Below are 19,994 nucleotides of genomic sequence, written 5' to 3' on the forward strand. Positions count from 1 at the left end.
CTAGAGGCTTATACAGCGCGTCCCTGCGGACACGATCCATTTTCGACCTCCAGATAAAGCGGAAGATGGCTCGGGTGATCGCCGTCGCGCAGCAGTCTGGAATGGGCCAGACCTGCGCCATGTACAGCAACAGCGAGAGTGCCTCACACCTGATGACCAGGTTCTTACCCGCAACGGAGAGGAAGCGTCGCTCCCAGATTCCCAGTTTCCTTTTCACCATAGACACTGGATCCTTCCAGTTTCTAACGCATACCCCGGTCCCTCCGAACCATATCCCCAGCACCTTCAGGCCGTCAGCACTGACGGTGAAGGGGACAAAGGATCGGTCAGCCCAGTTCCCAAAGAACACGGCCTCGCTCTTCCCACGATTTACCTTGGCTCCCGAGTCCAGTTCGAACTGGTCGCAGATGTGGATCAGTCTGCACACCGACAGCGGATCAGAACAGAAGACGGCGACATCGTCCATGTACAGGGAGGCTTTGATCTGAGTGCCTCCACTGCCTGGGATCGTAACTCCTCTAATGCCCGGATCCTTCCTGATGGACTCAGCAAAGAACAGGCGAGAGAGGACAGCCCTGCCTGACTCCAGATTTAATTGGAAAGCTATCTGATTCCCACCCATTGATTGAGACTGCGCTACTGATGTTAGTGTAGAGTAGGATCCAACTGGATCCAATTGCGAATTCCCTCCCCAAACCCCATTTTGAGAGCACATCCACCATGTAGGTGTGCGATATTCTGTCAAAGGCTTTCTCCTAATCCAGGCTGATGAGGCAGGTGTCCACACCCCTGTCCTGCACATAGGCAATCGTATCCCTGAGCAGCGCCAGGCTGTCAGAGATCTTCCTGCCCGGCACAGTGCAGGTCTGGTCAGGGTGTATCACCAATTCCAGAGCGGATTTGACCCGATTGGCGATGACCTTGGACAGAATCTTATAGTCCACATTCAACAGTGAAATGGGTCGCCAATTTCTAATTTCCTCCCTTTCTTCCTTGTGCTTGTACATGAGGGTGATGATGCCTTTCCTCATGGATTCTGACATACTGCCGGCCAGGAGCATACTCTCGTACACCCCTAGCAGGTCTGGGCCCATCCAGTCCCACAGAGCCCAATACAACTCCGCCGGCAAGCCGTCGCTTCTGGGGAGATTTACTCTTCTCGAAGGACTCAAGGGCCTAAGTCAGTTCGTCAGGAGTTCGCGGTTTGTCCAGCCTCTCCCGTGTACTGTCGCCTAAGACCTCCGTGATAGAGGACAAGGAGGACTGGGAGGCCGTGCTGTCCGTCGGCTTCACGTCATAAAATCCGGCATAAAAGGATTTGCTGATCCTCAGAATGTCGGACCGTGATGACTTTACTGAGCCGTCTTCTTCCTTCAGGCTGCTGATCACAGAGCGCTCTCTGTGTACCTTTTGGAAGAAGAAACGTGAGCACGTCTCATCCTGCTCCACGGAGCGGACCCTGGAACGGAAGATGATCTTGGAGGCCTCCGAGGCAAAGTGCGAGGCTTGCTGGCCCTTCACCTCTTGGAGCTCCTCCTTGACATCGACCCCCATCGACTGCAGCCGGAGCAGATTCTGCATCTTTTTCTGGAGTCGGGACATTTCCCTCTGTTCCATTCTAGCTTTCTGGGTGCCTTTGCGGATGAAAAACCTCTTGATGCTTCCCTTGATCGCTTCCCACCAGTGTGTCAGGGACTCAAAGAGGGGTTTCACGGTTCTCCAACCTTTGTAATCCCTCTTGAGCTCCTCAATGTTCTCTGGGGTCAGCAGTTGCACATTTAGCTTCCATGTCCCCCTGCCCACCCTCAGGTCCGTCTCCAAGTGGCAGTCCGCCAGTAGGAGGCAGTGGTCAGAGAAGAACACCGGCTTGACCTCGGTGGATCTGACTGTGAATGCACGGGACACAAACAGGAAGTCTATCCTGGAACGAATGGACCCGTCTGGCCGCGACCAGGTGTATCTACGCTGCGCTCCGTCTGCAGGGTTGCTGAAGACGTCGTGCAGCTTGGCATCCTTAACTGTTTCCATCAGGGATCTGGACGTAGCGTCCAATCTGCTGCCGGCCCTGCCGGATCGTCCAGCCGCATCGATGATGCAGTTGAAGTCCCCGCCCAGAATGACCGGCCTGGAGGTCGCCAGCAGCAGTGGGAGCTGCTGAAAAACCTCCAGCCGCTCAGCCCCTTGTGCCGGGCCATACACGTTAATTAACCGGAGTGGAGCGTTCTTGTACATTACGTCTGCTACGAGGAGTCGCCCGCCCACCACCTCCTTGACCTCGGAGACGGTGAAGTTGCCTCCCCGCAGCAGAATACCCAGGCCGGAGGAACGAGAGTCCTTTCCGCCCGACCAGATCGATGGCCCGTGGGACCACCATCGTGACCATTGCCTGTAGGAGCTGAGGTGCGGTATCGCACACTCCTGCAGAAACAACAGGTCAGCTTTGACCTTGGCTAGGTAGTCCAAGGTCGCAACACATCGCGTAGTAGATTTAATGCTACGCACATTTATGGATACAATCTTTAAACCCATTTTAAAGCATTTATTCTCCTACCAAACCCACTGTCTCTGAGAGTCCCAGACCTTTAGTCTGCTCCTTCATACCCGTAGTGAGCTCAAATTCCTTCACTTTGGATGGGCTGAGGTAGATCTCCTTGGCCGTGTTCTGCTCCGGTGGCATCTGGAGGTTCACGTAGAGAGCGGGTTTTGAGATGACCTTTGCTGGAGAAGCTTCTCCAAAACTCACCCCCTCTGGGGTGTTGCTGTTCCCGGCTTCCTGGAGCTGGGGTGCGATGATTGCCTCACTGCTCCCAGATTCCAGGGGCTGTGGTGCACTGGCCTCCTCAGGTTGCAGGCAAAGTTGGGGTGCGCTGGTCTCCTTGTTGTCTCCAATTTTCTGGAGCTCGGGTGTCTCGTCCTCCAACGCCCTGGAGCTTTGCCGCCTCTTCTGTCGGTGCCGCTCTGGCACTTCATCATCCGAAGAGCTGCTGCCCTTGTCATCCGTGTCGGATGGGAGACGCCTCTTGCCGCTTCTCTGGGAAACGCCTTTGCTTCTTCTTCGCTCCCTCTTACTTTTCTTCTTCTTCACCGTCCGCCACTCCCCCTGCTGCTTTTCCACTGCTGCCTCCTCCTCCATTGATTCGCTGTCCTGAGGACTGGGAGGTACAGGGGGTAGTGCTGTTGATTGGCTCTCTGTTGCCTCAATCTCTTTCTCCAGCTTGTCTCTCTCTGTGTCCTCCTTTGTCCCGTTGAGCTCCCTGGGGGCCTTGGTGGTTGGAGTGACACGGAACATTTCTTCTGCTTCCCCCTGGTCGGCTTTGGCTGCCTGTGCGTAAGTACGGCAGCGTTTGGGGCAGGTCCTGTAGAGGTGACTTGCCTCGCCACACAGGTTGCAGCACTTGGCCTGTTTGCAGTCTTTTGTCTGGTGCCCTTCCTGTTTGCAGATCTTGCAGAGGGAGGCGCTGCAGTTGGCCGCCACATGACCAGCCTTGCCGCATGAGCGACAATGCTTGGGTTGCCCAGCGTAGACCAGGTAGCCCCGGTTTCCCCCGATGGCGAAACTGGAGGGAGGGTGGAAAATGGCTCCCTTACCGTCGGTCTTTAGCGTGACCTTAAACAGGCGTTTGCCTGTCCAGATCCCCAAGTCGTCTCGAATCTCGGTGCCGCTCCCCACCTTATCGAAGTACCTGGTGAGGAAGGTGACCAGGTCGGCGACAGGGACGAAGGGGTTGTACACATGCACCATCACCTCACGTTCCCGTTGCAACGGCAGAGAAAAGTGCGCCTCGCCGTCAGGATCTTCATCTCCGGCAGGTCTCTCTTCTCCTCGAACACCCTCAGGAGCCGGACGCAGTCTGCCACCCGCTTGAACGTCACGTCAAAATAACCGCCTTTGCGGGAGTCGTGCAGGGTGAAGATCTCCGTAGCTTGGAAGCCGCACGCCTTCAACAGGATCCTCCTGGTGAAGAAGCCCCGATCCATAGGTGATCCTCCTTCGCTGTGGTTCACCGTGACTCGGACGGTGATAGGTAACCCACGGTATGGATTCGGATTGCGATTGGTTATCGCCCTTCCATCCCGACCTTGCCATGGCAGGACCATGGTGTCGCCCCTGCAACACTTGATCTTAGCCAAAAGGCCGAGAAGCGATGAGAAAGAAAGAAAGTTGTGTTTTGAAAGATGTGCATGTTGAAAAGTAAAGAAAGCAGATGTTTGTAAGAAAACTATTTTTAGCATTGAAAATCCCCTGGAAAGGGGTGGTGCACCATTCCCAGAGATACTGCAATACCGGGTCGATGCGTGGAGTGGACGGAGCAAGCCCCTATTCCATCTCCCTGCTCCAAAAATCAATTTAATATATGGTCCCCAGATAAGGGACGTATCAGATATTAAACTGATAAGAACAGATTTTTTTTTTTTTTGTAAAAATATACTTTATTCATAAAATATCTTCAATCACATTCAAAACCATTTCAAAAACAACATTACAAGGGTACAATCCAGGTTAAACTTTTACAAAATGTATCACCAGGTGCTTCAGTACAAACAATATTACAATCATTTACAGCCTTTCATTTTGATCTGTACAGCCCGAGGGGCTCTAAACAGTTCCCAGTCTCTCGGTGCGCTGTGGTAGAAAGGTCTTAGACAGCGACCCTTCCCCATTGCGCCTTTGCGGCAGCTGCCTAAACTGATAAGAACAGATTTTTTTTTTTTTTTTTGTAAAAATATACTTTATTCATAAAATATCTTCAAACGCATTCAAAACCATTTCAAAAACAACATTACAAGGGTACAATGCACGTTAAACTTTTACAAAATGTATCACCAGGTGCATCAGTACAAACAATATTACAATCATTTACAGCCTTTCATTTTGATCTGTACAGCCCGAGGGGCTCTAAACAGTTCCCAGTCTCTCGGTGCGCTGTGGTAGAAAGGTCTTAGACAGCGACCCTTCCCCATTGCGCCTTTGCGGCAGCTGCCCCAAGCTGTAGTGCGTCCCTCAGCACGTAGTCCTGGACTTTGGATTGTGCCAGTCCGCAACAATCGGTCGGGGACAACTCTTTGTGCTGGAAGACCTACAAGTTTCGGGCAGACCAAAGCGCCTCTTTCACCGAGTTGATGATCCTCCAGCTGCAGTCGATGTTTGTCTCGGTGTGTGTCCCTGGGAACAGCCCGTAGAGCACAGAGTCCTGTGTCACAGAACTGCTCGGGATGAACCTCGACAGCAACCACTGCATCTCTCTCCAGACTTTCTTTGCTAAGGCACAATCCACAAGGAGGTGGACAACGGTCTCTTCCCCACCACAGCCACCTCGAGGGCAACGTGCAGAGGGGGTGAGCTTCCTGGCGTGTAGGAAGGATCTGACGGGGAGGGCCTTTCTCACCACCAGCCAAGCTACGTCTTGGTGCTTGTTGGAAAGTTCTGGCGATGAGGCATTCTGCCAAATGACTTTGACAGTCTGCTCGGGGAACCATCCCACAGGGTCCACCCTCTCCTTATCCCTCAGGGCCTCTAGGACGTTACGTGCTGACCACTGCCTGATGGACTTGTGGTCAAAGGTGTTTTTCTGCATAAATTTTTCCACCAGGGACAGGTGGTACGGCACGGTCCAATTACTTGGAGCGTTCCGCGGCAGCGTGGCCAGACCCATCCTTCGCAACACCGGGGACAGGTAGAACCTCAGCACGTAGTGACACTTGGTGTTTGCGTACTGAGGGTCTACGCACCGCTTGATGCAGCCGCACACAAAGGTGGCCATCAGTATGAGGGCGATGTTGGGCACGTTATTTCCCCCTTTATCTAGAGGCTTGTACATCGCATCCCTGCGGACACGATCCATTTTCGACCTCCAGATAAAGCGGAAGATGGCTCGAGTGATCGCCGTCGCGCAGGAGTCTGGAATGGGCCAGACCTGCGCCACGTACAGCAACAGCGAGAGTACCTCACACCTGATGACCAGGTTCTTACCCGCAATGGAGAGGGAGCGTCGCTCCCACATGCCCAGTTTCCTTTTCACCATAGCCACTCGCTCCTTCCAGTTTCTAACGCATGCCCCGGTCCCTCCGAACCATATCCCCAGCACCTTCAGGCCGTCAGCCCTGACAGTGAAGGGGACAAAGGATCGGTCAGCCCAGTTCCCAAAGAACATGGCCTCGCTCTTCCCACGATTTACCTTGGCTCCCGAGGCCAGTTCGAACTGGTCGCAGATGTGCATCAGTCTGCGCACCGACAGCGGATCCGAGCAGAAGACGGCGACGTCGTCCATGTACAGGGAGGCTTTTACCTGAGTGCCTCCACTGCCTGGGATCGTCACTCCTCTTATGCCCGGATCCTTCCTGATGGACTCGGCAAAGGGTTCTATGCAACACACGAAAAGGACAGGCGAGAGAGGACAGCCCTGCCTGACTCCAGATTTGATCGGGAAGCTATCTGTTTCCCACCCATTGATTGAGACTGCGCTACTGATGTTAGTGTAGAGCAGTTGGATCCAATTTCGAATTCCATCCCCAAAGCCCATTTTGGAGAGCACATCCCCCATGTAGGTGTGCGATATTCTGTCAAAGGCCTTCTCCTGATCCAAGCTGATGAGGCAGGTATCCACACCCCTGTCCTGTACATAGGCAATCGTATCCCTGAGCAGCGCCAGGCTGTCAGAGATCTTCCTGCCTGGCACAGAGCAGGTCTGGTCAGGGTGAATCACCAATTCCAGAGCGGATTTGACCCGGTTGGCGATGACCTTGGACAGAATCTTATAGTCCACATTCAACAGTGAAATGGGTCGCCAATTTCTAATTTCCTCCCTTTCCCCCTTGTGCTTGTAGATGAGGGTGATGATGCCTTTCCTCATGGATTCTGACATGCTGCCGGCCAGGAGCATACTCTCGTACACTTCTAGCAGGTCTGGGCCGATCAAGTCCCACAGAGCCGAATACAACTCCGCCGGCAGGCCGTCGCTTCCGGGGGTTTTACTCTTCTCGAAGGACTCGAGGGCCTTAGTCAGTTCGTCAGGAGTTAGCGGTTTGTCTAGGCTCTCCCGCGTACTGTGGTCTAAGACCTCCGTGATAGAGGACAGGAAGGACTGGGAGGCCGTGCTGTCCGTGGGCTTCACGTCATACAGTCCGGCATAAAAGGATTTGCTGATCCTCAGAATGTCGGACCGTGATGACTTTACTGAGCCGTCTTCTTCCTTCAGGCTGCTGATCACAGAGCGCTCTCTGTGTACCTTTTGGAAGAAGAAACGTGAGCACGTCTCATCCTGCTCCACGGAGCGGACTCTGGAACGGAAGATGATCTTGGAGGCCTCCGAGGCAAAGTGCGAGGCTTGCTGGCCCTTCACCTCTTGGAGCTCCTCCTTGACATCGACCCCCATCGACTGCAGCCGGAGCAGATTCTGCATCTTTTCCTGGAGTCGGGACAATTCCCTCTGTTCCTTTCTAGCTTTCTGGGTGCCTTTGCGGATGAAAAACCTCTTGATGCTTCCCTTGATCACTTCCCACCAGTGTGTCAGGGACTCAAAGAGGGGTTTCACGGTTCTCCAACCTTTGTAATCCCTCTTGAGCTCCTCAATGTTCTCTGGGGTCAGCAGTTGCACATTTAGCTTCCATGCCCCCCTGCCCACCCTCAGGTCTTCCTCCAAGTGGCAGTCCGCCAGTAGGAGGCAGTGGTCAGAGAAGAACACCGGCTTGACCTCGGTGGATCTGACTGTGAATGCACGGGACACAAACAGGAAGTCTATCCTGGAACGAATGGACCCGTCTGGCCGCGACCAGGTGTATCTACGCTGCGCTCCGTCTGCAGGGTTGCTGAAGACGTCGTGCAGCTTGGCATCCTTAACTGTTTCCATCAGGGATCTGGACGTAGCGTCCAATCTGCTTCCGGCCCTGCCGGATCGTCCAGCCGCATCGATGATGCAGTTGAAGTCCCCGCCCAGAACGACCGGCCTGGAGGTCGCCAGCAGCAGTGGGAGATGCTGAAAAACCTCCAGCCGCTCAGCCCCTTGTGCCGGGCCATACACGTTAATTAACCGGAGTGGAGCGTTCTTGTACATTACGTCTGCTACCAGGAGTCGCCCGCCCACCACCTCCTTGACCTCGGAGACGGTGAAGTTGCCTCCCCGCAGCAGAATACCCAGGCCGGAGGAACGAGAGTCGTTTCCGCCCGACCAGATCGATGGCCCGTGGGACCACCATCGTGACCATTGCCTGTAGGAGCTGAGGTGCGGTATCGCACACTCCTGCAGAAACAACAGGTCAGCTTTGACCTTGGCTAGGTAGTCCAAGGTCGCAACACATCGCGTAGTAGATTTAATGCTACGCACATTTATGGATACAATCTTTAAACCCATTTTACAGCATTTATTCTCCTACCAAACCCACTGTCTCTGAGAGTCCCAGACCTTTAGTCTGCTCCTTCATACCCGTAGTGAGCTCAAATTCCTTCACTTTGGATGGGCTGAGGTAGATCTCCTTGGCCGTGTTCTGCTCCGGTGGCATCTGGAGGTTCACGTAGAGAGCGGGTTTTGAGATGACCTTTGCTGGAGAAGCTTCTCCAAAACTCACCCCCTCTGGGGTGTTGCTGTTCCCGGCTTCCTGGAGCTGGGGTGCGATGATTGCCTCACTGCTCCCAGATTCCAGGGGCTGTGGTGCACTGGCCTCCTCAGGTTGCAGGCAAAGTTGGGGTGCGCTGGTCTCCTTGTTGTCTCCAATTTTCTGGAGCTCGGGTGTCTCGTCCTCCAACGCCCTGGAGCTTTGCCGCCTCTTCTGTCGGTGCCGCTCTGGCACTTCATCATCCGAAGAGCTGCTGCCCTTGTCATCCGTGTCGGATGGGAGACGCCTCTTGCCGCTTCTCTGGGAAACGCCTTTGCTTCTTCTTCGCTCCCTCTTACTTTTCTTGTTCCTGTTCTTCACCGTCCGCCACTCCCCCTGCTGCTTTTCCACTGCTGCCTCCTCCTCCATTGATTCGCTGTCCTGAGGACTGGGAGGTTCAGGGGGTAGTGCTGTTGATTGGCTCTCTGTTGCCTCAATCTCTTTCTCCACCTTGTCTCTCTCTGTGTCCTCCTTTGTCCCGTTGAGCTCCCTGGGGGCCTTGGTGGTTGGAGTGACACGGAACATTTCTTCTGCTTCCCCCTGGTCGGCTTTGGCTGCCTGTGCGTAAGTACGGCAGCGTTTGGGGCAGGTCCTGTAGAGGTGACTTGCCTCGCCACACAGGTTGCAGCACTTGGCCTGTTTGCAGTCTTTTGTCTGGTGCCCTTCCTGTTTGCAGATCTTGCAGAGGGAGGCGCTGCAGTTGGACGCCACATGACCAGCCTTGCCGCATGAGCGACAATGCTTGGGTTGCCCAGCGTAGACCAGGTAGCCCCGGTTTCCCCCGATGGCGAAACTGGAGGGAGGGTGGAAAATGGCTCCCTTACCGTCGGTCTTTAGCGTGACCTTAAACAGGCGTTTGCCTGTCCAGATCCCCAAGTCGTCTCGAATCTCGGTGCCGCTCCCCACCTTATCGAAGTACCTGGTGAGGAAGGTGACCACGTCGGCGACAGGGACGAAGTGGTTGTACACATGCACCATCACCTCACGTTCCCGTTGCAACGGCAGAGAAAAGTGCGGCTCCGCCGTCAGGATCTTCATCTCCGGCAGGTCTCTCTTCTCCTCGAACACCCTCAGGAGCCGGACGCAGTCTGCCACCCGCTTGAACGTCACGTCAAAATAACCGCCTTTGCGGGAGTCGTGCAGGGTGAAGATCTCCGTAGCTTGGAAGCCGCACGCCTTCAACAGGATCCTCCTGGTGAAGAAGCCCCGATCCATAGGTGATCCTCCTTCGCTGTGGTTCACCGTGACTCGGACGGTGATAGGTAGCCCACGGTATGGATTTGGATTGCGATTGGTTATCGGCCTTCCATCCCGACCTTGCCTTGGCAGGACCATGGTGTCGCCCCTGCAACACTTGATGTTAGCCAAAAGGCCGAGAAGCGATGAGAAAGAAAGAAAGTTGTGTTTTGAAAGATGTGCATGTTGAAAAGTAAAGAAAGCAGATGTTTGTAAGAAAACTATTTTTAGCATTGAAAATCCCCTGGAAAGGGGTGGTGCACCATTCCCAGAGATACTGCAATACCGGGTCGATGCATGGGGTGGACGGAGCAAGCCCCTATTCCATCTCCCTGCTCCAAAAATCAATTTAATATATGGTCCCCAGATAAGGGACATATCAGATATTAAACTGATAAGAACAGATTTTTTTTTTTTTTTTTTGTAAAAATATACTTTATTCATAAAAAATCTTCAATCACATTCAAAACCATTTCAAAAACAACATTACAAGGGTACAATCCAGGTTAAACTTTTACAAAATGTATCACCAGGTGCATCAGTACAAACAATATTACAATCATTTACAGCCTTTCATTTTGATCTGCACAGCCCGAGGGGCTCTAAACAGTTCCCAGTCTCTCGGTGCGCTGTGGCAGAAAGGTCTTAGACAGCGACCCTTCCCCATTGCGCCTTTGCGGCAGCTGCCCCAAGCTTTAGTGCGTCCCTCAGCACGTAGTCCTGGACTTTGGATTGTGCCAGTCCGCAACAATCGGTCGGGGACAACTCTTTGTGCTGGAAGACCAACAAGTTTCGGGCAGACCAAAGCGCGTCTTTCACCGAGTTGATGATCCTCCAGCTGCAGTCGATGTTTGTCTCGGTGTGTGTCCCTGGGAACAGCCCGTAGAGCACAGAGTCCTGTGTCACAGAACTGCTCGGGATGAACCTCGACAGCAACCACTGCATCTCTCTCCAGACTTTCTTTGCAAAGGCACAATCCACAAGGAGGTGAACAACGGTCTCTTCCCCACCACAGCCACCTCGAGGGCAACGTGCAGAGGGGGTGAGACTCCTGGCGTGTAGGAAGGATCTGACGGGGAGGGCCTTTCTCACCACCAGCCAAGCTACGTCTTGGTGCTTGTTGGAAAGTTCTGGCGATGAGGCATTCTGCCAAATGACTTTGACAGTCTGCTCGGGGAACCATCCCACAGGGTCCACCCTCTCCTTTTCCCTCAGGGCCTCTAGGACGTTACGTGCTGACCACTGCCTGATGGACTTGTGGTCAAAGGTGTTTTTCTGCATAAATTTTTCCACCAGGGACAGGTGGTACGGCACGGTCCAACTACTTGGAGCGTTCCGCGGCAGCGTGGCCAGACCCATCCTTCGCAACACCGGGGACAGGTAGAACCTCAGCACGTAGTGACACTTGGTGTTTGCGTACTGAGGGTCTACGCACCGCTTGATGCAGCCACACACAAAGGTGGCCATCAGTATGAGGGCGATGTTGGGCACATTTTTTCCCCCTTTATCTAGAGGCTTGTACATCGCGTCCCTGCAGACACGATCCATTTTCGACCTCCAGATAAAGCGGAAGATGGCTCGAGTGATCGCCGTCGCGCAGGAGTGTGGAATGGGCCAGACCTGCGCCACGTACAGCAACAGCGAGAGTACCTCACACCTGATGACCAGGTTCTTACCCGCAATGGAGAGGGAGCGTCGCTCCCACATGCCCAGTTTCCTTTTCACCATAGCCACTCGCTCCTTCCAGTTTCTAACGCATGCCCCGGTCCCTCCGAACCATATCCCCAGCACCTTCAGGCCGTCAGCCCTGACAGTGAAGGGGACAAAGGATCGGTCAGCCCAGTTCCCAAAGAACATGGCCTCGCTCTTCCCACGATTTACCTTGGCTCCCGAGGCCAGTTCGAACTGGTCGCAGACGTGCATCAGTCTGCGCACCGACAGCGGATCCGAGCAGAAGACGGCGACGTCGTCCATGTACAGGGAGGCTTTTACCTGAGTGCCTCCACTGCCTGGGATCGTCACTCCTCTTATGCCCGGATCCTTCCTGATGGACTCGGCAAAGGGTTCTATGCAGCACACGAAAAGGACAGGCGAGAGAGGACAGCCCTGCCTGACTCCAGATTTAATCGGAAAGCTATCTGTTTCCCACCCATTGATTGAGACTGCGCTACTGATGTTAGTGTAGAGCAGTTGGATCCAATTTCGAATTCCCTCCCCAAAGCCCATTTTGGAGAGCACATCCCCCATGTAGGTGTGCGATATTCTGTCAAAGGCCTTCTCCTGATCCAAGCTGATGAGGCAGGTATCCACACCCCTGTCCTGTACATAGGCAATCGTATCCCTGAGCAGCGCCAGGCTGTCAGAGATCTTCCTGCCTGGCACAGAGCAGGTCTGGTCAGGGTGAATCATCAATTCCAGAGCGGATTTGACCCGGTTGGCGATGACCTTGGACAGAATCTTATAGTCCACATTCAACAGTGAAATGGGTCGCCAATTTCTAATTTCCTCCCTTTCCCCCTTGTGCTTGTAGATGAGGGTGATGATGCCTTTCCTCATGGATTCTGACATGCTGCCGGCCAGGAGCATACTCTCGTACACTTCTAGCAGGTCTGGGCCGATCATGTCCCACAGAGCCGAATACAACTCCGCCGGCAGGCCGTCGCTTCCGGGGGTTTTACTCTTCTCGAAGGACTCGAGGGCCTTAGTCAGTTCGTCAGGAGTTAGCGGTTTGTCTAGGCTCTCCCGCGTACTGTGGTCTAAGACCTCCGTGATAGAGGACAGGAAGGACTGGGAGGCCGTGCTGTCCGTGGGCTTCACGTCATACAGTCCGGCATAAAAGGATTTGCTGATCCTCAGAATGTCGGACCGTGATGACTTTACTGAGCCGTCTTCTTCCTTCAGGCTGCTGATCACAGAGCGCTCTCTGTGTACCTTTTGGAAGAAGAAACGTGAGCACGTCTCATCCTGCTCCACGGAGCGGACCCTGGAACGGAAGATGATCTTGGAGGCCTCCGAGGCAAAGTGCGAGGCTTGCTGGCCCTTCACCTCTTGGAGCTCCTCCTTGACATCGACCCCCATCGACTGCAGCCGGAGCAGATTCTGCATCTTTTCCTGGAGTCGGGACATTTCCCTCTGTTCCTTTCTAGCTTTCTGGGTGCCTTTGCGGATGAAAAACCTCTTGATGCTTCCCTTGATCACTTCCCACCAGTGTGTCAGGGACTCAAAGAGGGGTTTCACGGTTCTCCAACCTTTGTAATCCCTCTTGAGCTCCTCAATGTTCTCTGGGGTCAGCAGTTGCACATTTAGCTTCCATGCCCCCCTGCCCACCCTCAGGTCTTCCTCCAAGTGGCAGTCCGCCAGTAGGAGGCAGTGGTCAGAGAAGAACACCGGCTTGACCTCGGTGGATCTGACTGTGAATGCACGGGACACAAACAGGAAGTCTATCCTGGAACGAATGGACCCGTCTGGCCGCGACCAGGTGTATCTACGCTGCGCTCCGTCTGCAGGGTTGCTGAAGACGTCGTGCAGCTTGGCATCCTTAACTGTTTCCATCAGGGATCTGGACGTAGCGTCCAATCTGCTTCCGGCCCTGCCGGATCGTCCAGCCGCATCGATGATGCAGTTGAAGTCCCCGCCCAGAATGACCGGCCTGGAGGTCGCCAGCAGCAGTGGGAGCTGCTGAAAAACCTCCAGCCGCTCAGCCCCTTGTGCCGGGCCATACACATTAATTAACCGGAGTGGAGCGTTCTTGTACATTACGTCTGCTACCAGGAGTCGCCCGCCCACCACCTCCTTGACCTCGGAGACGGTGAAGTTGCCTCCCCGCAGCAGAATACCCAGGCCGGAGGAACGAGAGTCGTTTCCGCCCGACCAGATCGATGGCCCGTGGGACCACCATCGTGACCATTGCCTGTAGGAGCTGAGGTGCGGTATCGCACACTCCTGCAGAAACAACAGGTCAGCTTTGACCTTGGCTAGGTAGTCCAAGGTCGCAACACATCGCGTAGTAGATTTAATGCTACGCACATTTATGGATACAATCTTTAAACCCATTTTAAAGCATTTATTCTCCTACCAAACCCACTGTCTCTGAGAGTCCCAGACCTTTAGTCTGCTCCTTCATACCCGTAGTGAGCTCAAATTCCTTCACTTTGGATGGGCTGAGGTAGATCTCCTTGGCCGTGTTCTGCTCCAGTGGCATCTGGAGGTTCACGTAGAGAGCGGGTTTTGAGATGACCTTTGCTGGAGAAGCTTCTCCAAAACTCACCCCCTCTGGGGTGTTGCTGTTCCCGGCTTCCTGGAGCTGGGGTGCGATGATTGCCTCACTGCTCCCAGATTCCAGGGGCTATGGTGCACTGGCCTCCTCAGGTTGCAGGCAAAGTTGGGGTGCGCTGGTCTCCTTGTTGTCTCCAATTTTCTGGAGCTCGGGTGTCTCGTCCTCCAACGCCCTGGAGCTTTGCCGCCTCTTCTGTCGGTGCCGCTCTGGCACTTCATCATCCGAAGAGCTGCTGCCCTTGTCATCCGTGTCGGATGGGAGACGCCTCTTGCCGCTTCTCTGGGAAACGCCTTTGCTTCTTCTTCGCTCCCTCATACTTTTCTTGTTCTTGTTCTTCACCGTCTGCCACTCCCCCTGCTGCTTTTCCACTGCTGCCTCCTCCTCCATTGATTCGCTGTCCTGAGGACTGGGAGGTTCGGGGGGTAGTGCTGTTGATTGGCTCTCTGTTGCCTCATTCTCTTTCTCCACCTTGTCTCTCTCTGTGTCCTCCTTTGTCCCGTTGAGCTCCCTGGGGGCCTTGGTGGTTGGAGTGACACGGAACATTTCTTCTGCTTCCCCCTGGTCGGCTTTGGCTGCCTGTGCGTAAGTACGGCAGCGTTTGGGGCAGGTCCTGTAGAGGTGACTTGCCTCGCCACACAGGTTGCAGCACTTGGCCTGTTTGCAGTCTTTTGTCTTGTGCCCTTCCTGTTTGCAGATCTTGCAGAGGGAGGCGCTGCAGTTGGCCGCCACATGACCAGCCTTGCCGCATGAGCGACAATGCTTGGGTTGCCCAGCGTAGACCAGGTAGCCCCGGTTTCCCCCGATAGCGAAACTGGAGGGAGGGTGGAAAATGGCTGCCTTACCATCGGTCTTTAGCGTGACCTTAAACAGGCGTTTGCCTGTCCAGATCCCCAAGTCGTCTCGAATCTCGGTGCCGCTCCCCACCTTATCGAAGTACCTGGTGAGGAAGGTGACCACGTCGGCGACAGGGACGAAGGGGTTGTACACATGCACCATCACCTCACGTTCCCGTTGCAACGGCAGAGAAAAGTGCGGCTCCGCCGTCAGGATCTTCATCTCCGGCAGGTCTCTCTTCTCCTCGAACACCCTCAGGAGCCGGACGCAGTCTGCCACCCGCTTGAACGTCACGTCAAAATAACCGCCTTTGCGGGAGTCGTGCAAGGTGAAGATCTCCGTAGCTTGGAAGCCGCACGCCTTCAACAGGATCCTCCTGGTGAAGAAGCCCCGATCCATAGGTGATCCTCCTTCGCTGTGGTTCACCGTGACTCGGACGGTGATAGGTAACCCACGGTATGGATTTGGATTGCGATTGGTTATCGGCCTTCCATCCCGACCTTGCCTTGGCAGGACCATGGTGTCACCCCTGCAACACTTGATGTTAGCCAAAAGGCCGAGAAGCGATGAGAAAGAAAGAAAGTTGTGTTTTGAAAGATGTGCATGTTGAAAAGTAAAGAAAGCAGATGTTTGTAAGAAAACTATTGTTAGCATTGAAAATCCCCTGGAAAGGGGTGGTGCACCATTCCCAGAGATACTGCAATACCGGGTCGATGCGTGGAGTGGACGGAGCAAGCCCCTATTCCATCTCCCTGCTCCAAAAATCAATTTAATATATGGTCCCCAGATAAGGGACGTATCAGATATTAAACTGATAAGAACAGATTTTTTTTTTTTTTGTAAAAATATACTTTTTTCATAAAAAATCTTCAATCACATTCAAAACCATTTCAAAAACAACATTACAAGGGTACAATCCAGGTTAAACTTTTACAAAATGTATCACCAGGTGCATCAGTACAAACAATATTACAATCATTTACAGCCTTTCATTTTGATCTGTACAGCCCGAGGGGCTCTAAACAGTTCCCAGTCTCTCGGTGCGCTGTGGTAAAAATGTCTTAGACAGCGACCCTTCCCCATTGCGCCTTGGCGGCAGCTGCCCCAAGCTTTAGTGCGTCCCTCAGCACGTAGTCCTGGACTTTGGATTGTGCCAGTCCGCAACAATCGGTCGGGGACAACTCTTTGTGCTGGAAGACCAACAAGTTTCGGGCAGACCAAAGCGCGTCTTTCACCGAGTTGATGATCCTCCAGCTGCAGTCGATGTTTGTCTCGGTGTGTGTCCCTGGGAACAGCCCGTAGAGCACAGAGTCCTGTGTCACAGAACTGCTCGGGATGAACCTCGACAGCAACCACTGCATCTCTCTCCAGACTTTCTTTGCAAAGGCACAATCCACAAGGAGGTGAACAACGGTCTCTTCCCCACCACAGCCACCTCGAGGGCAACGTGCAGAGGGGGTGAGACTCCTGGCGTGTAGGAAGGATCTGACGGGGAGGGCCTTTCTCACCACCAGCCAAGCTTCGTCTTGGTGCTTGTTGGAAAGTTCTGGCGATGAGGCATTCTGCCAAATGACTTTGACAGTCTGCTCGGGGAACCATCCCACAGGGTCCACCCTCTCCTTTTCCCTCAGGGCCTCTAGGACGTTACGTGCTGACCACTGCCTGATGGACTTGTGGTCAAAGGTGTTTTTCTGCATAAATTTTCCCACCAGGGACAGGTGGTACGGCACGGTCCAACTACTTGGAGCGTTCCGCGGCAGCGTGGCCAGACCCATCCTTCGCAACACCGGGGACAGGTAGAACCTCAGCACGTAGTGACACTTGGTGTTTGCGTACTGAGGGTCTACGCACCGCTTGATGCAGCCACACACAAAGGTGGCCATCAGTATGAGGGCGATGTTGGGCACGTTTTTTCCCCCTTTATCTAGAGGCTTGTACATCGCGTCCCTGCAGACACGATCCATTTTCGACCTCCAGATAAAGCGGAAGATGGCTCGAGTGATCGCCATCGCGCAGGAGTGTGGAATGGGCCAGACCTGCGCCACGTACAGCAACAGCGAGAGTACCTCACACCTGATGACCAGGTTCTTACCCGCAATGGAGAGGGAGCGTCGCTCCCACATGCCCAGTTTCCTTTTCACCATAGCCACTCGCTCCTTCCAGTTTCTAACGCATGCCCCGGTCCCTCCGAACCATATCCCCAGCACCTTCAGGCCGTCAGCCCTGACAGTGAAGGGGACAAAGGATCGGTCAGCCCAGTTCCCAAAGAACATGGCCTCGCTCTTCCCACGATTTACCTTGGCTCCCGAGGCCAGTTCGAACTGGTCGCAGACGTGCATCAGTCTGCGCACCGACAGCGGATCCGAGCAGAAAACGGCGACGTCGTCCATGTACAGGGAGGCTTTTACCTGAGTGCCTCCACTGCCTGGGATCGTCACTCCTCTTATGCCCGGATCCTTCCTGATGGACTCGGCAAAGGGTTCTATGCAGCACACGAAAAGGACAGGCGAGAGAGGACAGCCCTGCCTGACTCCAGATTTGATCGGAAAGCTATCTGTTTCCCACCCATTGATTGAGACTGCGCTACTGATGTTAGTGTAGAGCAGTTGGATCCAATTTCGAATTCCCTCCCCAAAGCCCATTTTGGAGAGCACATCCCCCATGTAGGTGTGCGATATTCTGTCAAAGGCCTTCTCCTGATCCAAGCTGATGAGGCAGGTATCCACACCCCTGTCCTGTACATAGGCAATCGTATCCCTGAGCAGCGCCAGGCTGTCAGAGATCTTCCTGCCTGGCACAGAGCAGGTCTGGTCAGGGTGAATCACCAATTCCAGAGCGGATTTGACCCGGTTGGCGATGACCTTGGACAGAATCTTATAGTCCACATTCAACAGTGAAATGGGTCGCCAATTTCTAATTTCCTCCCTTTCCCCCTTGTGCTTGTAGATGAGGGTGATGATGCCTTTCCTCATGGATTCTGACATGCTGCCGGCCAGGAGCATACTCTCGTACACTTCTAGCAGGTCTGGGCCGATCAAGTCCCACAGAGCCGAATACAACTCCGCCGGCAGGCCGTCGCTTCCGGGGGTTTTACTCTTCTCGAAGGACTCGAGGGCCTTAGTCAGTTCGTCAGGAGTTAGCGGTTTGTCTAGGCTCTCCCGCGTACTGTGGTCTAAGACCTCCGTGATAGAGGACAGGAAGGACTGGGAGGCCGTGCTGTCCGTGGGCTTCACGTCATACAGACCGGCATAAAAGGATTTGCTGATCCTCAGAATGTCGGACCGTGATGACTTTACTGAGCCGTCTTCTTCCTTCAGGCTGCTGATCACAGAGCGCTCTCTGTGTACCTTTTGGAAGAAGAAACGTGAGCACGTCTCATCCTGCTCCACGGAGCGGACTCTGGAACGGAAGATGATCTTGGAGGCCTCCGAGGCAAAGTGCGAGGCTTGCTGGCCCTTCACCTCTTGGAGCTCCTCCTTGACATCGACCCCCATCGACCGCAGCCGGAGCAGATTCTGCATCTTTTCCTGGAGTCGGGACATTTCCCTCTGTTCCTTTCTAGCTTTCTGGGTGCCTTTGCGGATGAAAAACCTCTTGATGCTTCCCTTGATCACTTCCCACCAGTGTGTCAGGGACTCAAAGAGGGGTTTCACGGTTCTCCAACCTTTGTAATCCCTCTTGAGCTCCTCAATGTTCTCTGGGGTCAGCAGTTGCACATTTAGCTTCCATGCCCCCCTGCCCACCCTCAGGTCTTCCTCCAAGTGGCAGTCCGCCAGTAGGAGGCAGTGGTCAGAGAAGAACACCGGCTTGACCTCGGTGGATCTGACTGTGAATGCACGGGACACAAACAGGAAGTCTATCCTGGAACGAATGGACCCGTCTGGCCGCGACCAGGTGTATCTACGCTGCACTCCGTCTGCAGGGTTGCTGAAGACGTCGTGCAGCTTGGCATCCTTAACTGTTTCCATCAGGGATCTGGACGTAGCGTCCAATCTGCTTCCGGCCCTGCCGGATCGTCCAGCCGCATCGATGATGCAGTTGAAGTCCCCGCCCAGAATGACCGGCCTGGAGGTCGCCAGCAGCAGTGGGAGCTGCTGAAAAACCTCCAGCCGCTCAGCCCCTTGTGCCGGGCCATACACGTTAATTAACCGGAGTGGAGCGTTCTTGTACATTACGTCTGCTACCAGGAGTCGCCCGCCCACCACCTCCTTGACCTCGGAGACGGTGAAGTTGCCTCCCCGCAGCAGAATACCCAGGCCGGAGGAACGAGAGTCGTTTCCGCCCGACCAGATCGATGGCCCGTGGGACCACCATCGTGACCATTGCCTGTAGGAGCTGAGGTGCGGTATCGCACACTCCTGCAGAAACAACAGGTCAGCTTTGACCTTGGCTAGGTAGTCCAAGGTCGCAACACATCGCGTAGTAGATTTAATGCTACGCACATTTATGGATACAATCTTTAAACCCATTTTAAAGCATTTATTCTCCTACCAAACCCACTGTCTCTGAGAGTCCCAGACCTTTAGTCTGCTCCTTCATACCCGTAGTGAGCTCAAATTCCTTCACTTTGGATGGGCTGAGGTAGATCTCCTTGGCCGTGTTCTGCTCCAGTGGCATCTGGAGGTTCACGTAGTGAGCGGGTTTTGAGGTGACCTTTGCTGGAGAAGCTTCTCCAAAACTCACCCCCTCTGGGGGGTTGCTGTTCCCGGCTTCCTGGAGCTGGGGTGCGATGATTGCCTCACTGCTCCCAGATTCCAGGGGCTGTGGTGCACTGGCCTCCTCAGGTTGCAGGCTAAGTTGGGGTGCGCTGGGCTCCTTGTTGTCTCCAATTTTCTGGAGCTCGGGTGTCTCGTCCTCCAACGCCCTGGAGCTTTGCCGCCTCTTCTGTCGGTGCCGCTCTGGCACTTCATCATCCGAAGAGCTGCTGCCCTTGTCATCCGTGTCGGATGGGAGACGCCTCTTGCCGCTTCTCTGGGAAACGCCTTTGCTTCTTCTTCGCTCCCTCTTACTTTTCTTGTTCTTCACCGTCCGCCACTCCCCCTGCTGCTTTTCCACTGCT

General features: G+C 54.2%; 3 pseudogenes; all 3 read right to left on the bottom strand.

Moving 5' to 3' along the window:
• Positions 1-4,251: 4,251 nt before the first annotated feature.
• On the bottom strand, positions 4,252-4,428 carry LOC144673752 (U2 spliceosomal RNA; annotated as a pseudogene).
• Positions 4,429-10,077: 5,649 nt separating this feature from the next.
• LOC144673758 (U2 spliceosomal RNA) lies at positions 10,078-10,258 on the bottom strand (annotated as a pseudogene).
• Positions 10,259-15,607: 5,349 nt separating this feature from the next.
• LOC144673753 (U2 spliceosomal RNA) lies at positions 15,608-15,784 on the bottom strand (annotated as a pseudogene).
• Between the last annotated feature and the right edge of the window lie 4,210 nt (positions 15,785-19,994).

The sequence above is a fragment of the Cetorhinus maximus genome, unplaced genomic scaffold, assembly GCF_964194155.1.
Source record: "Cetorhinus maximus unplaced genomic scaffold, sCetMax3.hap1.1 HAP1_SCAFFOLD_458, whole genome shotgun sequence".
In the NCBI taxonomy this organism is placed as follows: Eukaryota; Metazoa; Chordata; class Chondrichthyes; order Lamniformes; family Cetorhinidae; genus Cetorhinus; species Cetorhinus maximus.